The following is a 5,035-nucleotide window of genomic DNA, read 5'->3' on the forward strand; positions in this document are numbered from 1 at the left end:
GTGATACTCCCTGCCCGGCGGTGGAGCATCCGTCACAAGCTTCTCAGCGTCCATCTTGCCCCAGTGCACTTTAGCATGGGCAAGGGCCCTACGGGCACCTTCGATGCAGATGGAGCGCTTGACGACTTCAATCCATGGACAGGCATCCACCAGCCGCCTCACCAGCCCGAAGTAGCTCCCAGGCATGGTTTCCTCGGGCCACAGCCGAACTATGAGGCCCTTCATGGCCTGTTCGGCCACCTTATGGAGCTCGACCAGCTGCTTCAGCTGGTCGCTCAAGGGCACCAGGTGTCCGGCCTCAGCATACTGAGACCAGAACACCTTCTCCGTCGAGCTCCCTTCCTCGGCCTGGTAGAATGCGGCGGCGTCAGACACACTGCGGGGCAGATCTGCTAGTGCTCCTGGAGAGCTTCGGATTCGGGTAAGTAACAAGTAATTCACTTTCACGTGCTTGCTTTGCATGAAGAATGCCTTACCCATCGCTATCTTCTTTATTGCCTCAATTTCCTGGAGGGCTTTTTGGGCTTCGGCCTTAGCGGCTTTGGCGCTCTCAAGAGCCGAGGCGAGCTCGGACTCTCGAGTCTTTGAGTCACGCTCCAAACTCTCGTGTTTTTCCACGAGAGCCTGGAGCTCTTGCCGCACCTCCGCCACCCGCGCCTCCTGCTTCTCTCGCTCGGTGCGTTCCGCGGCCGCATTGCTTTCAGCCCTGGACACCGCTTCCTTTAGGGTCGCCACCTCGTTCGTGGTCCCTGCAATTTTCAAGTTATTCCTGTTATTTTTTGCAACCACGTCTTTTATATACTTCCATAAGGTATTACTTGCCTTCCTTGTCCTCGAGCTGCTTCTTGGCAAGGCCGAGCTCGTTCTCGGACCGCTCGAGGCTCTGCTTCAATGCATCGACCTCCGCAGTCAGTGCGGCAGAGGTCAGCAGCGCAGCCTGCATTCCCATATTGACATACTTATGTTAGACTCCTGCGTACATCTTTTTAGATCCTCAATTCGGCTTTTCTTTCCGAACACCAAACTGAGCATCAGGGGCTACTGTCTATGCGGTAATATTTTTTACATATCTTAAAAACATACCTCAAAACCTGTTAGAAGGCTGGCACAGGCTTCAGTCAGCCCGCTCTTGGCGGACTGAACTTTCTGGATCACCACACTCATAACAGTGCGGTGCTCCTCGTCGATGGAGGCGCCGTTAAGCGCCTCCAGCAAATTATCCGGTGCCTCCAGTTGGACGGAGGTTACCGGTGTCACAGTCTCGCCCTTCTTACGAAGGGGCCGCCCGCCGGACTCCGGAACCACTGAAGGTTCCGGTGCGGAGTCCGGCCCAGGGCCGGACTTAGAGCCCTTTGGGGTTTGATCCCCCCTGCGCCCAAAGTCCGGGAGGTTGCCTTACGGCACCTCCGGGACCTCCTCCTCCTGGCTGGGCCCCTTTTGGGACCCCACCTCGGCGTCATCCGCAGCGCGAGGAGAGGAGACGGTCGGAAGTGAAGTGCTATTCACGTCCGACGACGCCAGGGAGCCGCTCGTTGAAGTGTCGAGCCCGTCCTTGGGCGGGCTGCAGGGTTATGTTCAGCGTTAGGAGATTCTGTACGACAAATGAAACGCCATGAGTTATTCTGGTATCCGGACACTTACGATGTCGCCAGGGGCTTAGTCCTCGGTGGCCACTCCTCTTCGCCGATGCCGGCGTTGGTAGAGTAGTCCGGAGGGAGGGTCCTTCCCTTCTTGGACCCTTCGGCCTCCCCCGTTTGGGGCGGCCTTCCTTTTCTTCTCTCCCCCCGCTGGGGGAGAGGCCTCTTTTTCCTCCTCCTCGCCTTCGCGGGAGGAGTCCGCCTCGGAGTCATCGGATGATGAGTCCGACAACACCTGGCGCCGAGAACTCTTTCGAGTTCCCGTGGCCTTCTTCTTAGCCTTCTTCTTCGGCACCACGTAAGGCGTCGGAACCAGCAGCCCCGTCAATCGGGCGTCCGATGGGTCTTCTGGCAAGGGAGCCGGACAGTTAACCTGCCCGAACTTCTTTTGCCAGGCATGTCAAAGGTAAGGGAGTTTAGATCCCGCATAGAGTCAAACTATGGAAATAAGTGTCCTGTAAAGGGTAAAATATCTTACCTCGTCGGCTTGACGCTGCGAGCTGAATCCGCGATCTTCGGTAGCGGATGCGGGAGCCTCGGCGCCCTTGAATAGCACCTTCCAGGCATCTTCGTACGTAGTGTCGAAGAGCCTGCTCAAGGTTTGGTGCTGTGCCGGATCAAACTCCCACAAGCTGAAAGCCCGTTGGTGGCACGGGAGGATCCGGCGGATGAGCATGACCTGGACTACGTTGACGAGCTTGATCTTCTTGTTCACAAGGTTTTGGACGCAGGTTTGGAGTCCGGCCAGCTCTTCCGAATTACCCCATGACAGACCCTTCTCTTTCCAGGAGGTGAGCCGTGTGGGGATGCCAGATCGGAACTCGGGGGCCGCTGCCCATTCAGGGTCACGCGGCTCGGTGATGTAGAACCACCCCGATTGCCACCCTTTGATGGTTTCCACGAAGGAGCCCTCGAGCCAAATAACGTTGGGCATCTTGCCCACCATGGCGCCTCCACACTCCGCCTGCTGGCCCCCCACTAACTTCGGCTTGACATTGAAGGTCTTCAGCCATAAGCCGAAGTGGGGCTTGATGCGGAGGAAGGCCTCACACACGACGATGAACGCCGAGATGTTGAGGACGAAATTCGGGGCCAGATCCTGGAAATCTAGGCCGTAGTAGAACATGAGCCCCCGGACAAATGGGTGAAGTGGAAAACCTAGTCCGCGGAGGAAGTGGGTGAGGAACACCACCCTCTCATGGGGCTCGGGGGTGGGGATGAGCTGCCCCTTGTCGGGGAGCCGATGCGCGATGTCGCTGGACAAGTATCCGGCCTTCCGCAGCCTCTTGATGTGCCCCTCCGTGACGGAGGAGGCCATCCACTTGCCTCCCGCTCCGGACATGGCTGGGGAAGGTTGAGGCGAGATGTGCGAACTTGGGCGCTGGAGCTCGAGTGCGCGGAAATGGGTAGGCAAAGGAGGAAGAAGGCGTAGGTAAAAAGGTGGATCCTTATCCCCTTATATGGACGGACGAAACTATGCGTCCCCACCAGCCTGGTAAAACTCGCTTATCTCCCAAGCGCCGTAATCAATGGCGCGGTTGGGTTACCCACGCCCGTATTGATGAGAATCCCGGAATAAGGGGACATGATCTCTGCTTTGACAAGACGTGCCAAGGAAACCGCCTCGCTAAACGCGCTGTGGAGGAACAGTAAAAACGATTCGAATAAAGGCTTGGCCGTGGTGTGATGTCACGCCATGGAATACGTCAGCAGATTGAATTTGTGTAAATATTATTCTCTCTATGGTGGTATGTGGAACTTATTTTGCAGAGCCGGACACTATCCTTGTGTTCAAAATCTTCTATGAAGTATTCGGAGGAGGAACCCGCCTTGCAATGCCGAAGACAATATGTGCGCCGGACTCGTCGTCATTGAAGTCTGGTTCAGGGGCTACTGAGGGAGTCCCGGACTAGGGGGTGTCCGGATAGCCGAACTATCATCTTCGGCCGGACTCTTGGACTATGAAGATACAAGATTGAAGACTGCGTCCCGTGTCCAGATGGGACTTTCCTTAGCGTGGAAGGCAAGCTTGGCGATACGGATATGTAGATCTCCTACCATTGTAACCGACTCTGTGTAACCCTAACCCTCTTCGGTGCCTATATAAAACGAAGGGTTTTAGTCCGTAGGACGAAAAACAATCATACCATAGGCTAGCTTCTAGGGTTTAGCCTCTCTGATCTCGTGGTAGATCTACTCTTGTATTACCCATATCATCAATATCAATCAAGCAGGAGTAGGGTTTTACCTCCATCGAGAGGGCCCGAACCTGGGTAAAAACATCGTGTCCCTTGTCTCCTGTTACCATCCGCCTAGACGCACAGTTCGGGACACCCTACCCGAGATCCGTCAGTTTTGACACCGACAACCACCAGAAAGTCCTCTGGAAAGAACTTGTGAACGAAAAAACGGAACCTTGGCATCCCCAGCTGAGCCGAAATCGCCACCGCCACCGCCGCTCCAGGTCGTCCATGACCTTCGACCGCTGCAGCACACAGATCTCTGATGGCCCCGCATACAGAATCGCCCCCGGCGCAACAGACGAGGAGGGGAGGTTGGGCGCAAGCGGCGAGAGCGGCGCCGCTGGCGCGCTCTGCCCAGGCTCCGTCAACCTCCTCCTCAAAGCCGACGCCTGCCTGGGCGCCTCTGACCTGCGGGCGACCTGTGCGATCACCGCCCGGCGGAGCTCATCCGCCGAATGGGGCTGCGCGATTCCCGGCACTAGGAGGAGACATGACCAGGGAGGCCGCAGCGGATGCACAAGGCCTCATTGGTGCAATCCTACCGCCGATGGCCATCCTCGAAGCATCTGAAACAGAGACCAAACAGCTCCGGCGGGATCAACCTCCGCTTCGAGGAAGACGGGGACACAACCCGGCCTTGGCTGCCACCCGCCTCCCGGTGACGCCGCAAGGCCCGGCGGCGCCGCCACATCGCCTTGCGGGATGGACCCGGCCTGCGCCAGCCCTCGGCTTGCGCCAGACTAGGCCCATCCACCGGACCGCCACCCGCCGAGGACGAACGCGCCGAGCCAGGAGAGCCCGAGATCCCCAGCCCCGAGACAATCAGATGCTCCCGATGGAGCGCCGACGAGACTGAGGGGGGGCTGCAGGAGCCGGAAGCCATGGCAGAGAAGGAGGGGCGGGGAGAGAGGGCGCCGGGGCCGGAGTGGCCGCCGGCGTGGAAGGTGGACGCCGGTGCCGGAGTGACAGCCGGCGTGGGGAGGGAGCGGAGCGAGCGATAGAGCCACGGATACGTATGAACGCACTTGTTCCAGTATGTTGTCGCCGGCGTGTAGGATTCAAAATTCGAGGTGCGAAATCCAAAACCATTCTCGCGGTGCGGTCGCGCGCTCCCCTTCCGTAATCAACCCGCGGTTTCGGCCTTTCCGTTCCCGC

The sequence above is a fragment of the Triticum aestivum genome, chromosome 5B (assembly GCF_018294505.1).
Source record: "Triticum aestivum cultivar Chinese Spring chromosome 5B, IWGSC CS RefSeq v2.1, whole genome shotgun sequence".
NCBI lineage: Eukaryota > Viridiplantae > Streptophyta > Magnoliopsida > Poales > Poaceae > Triticum > Triticum aestivum.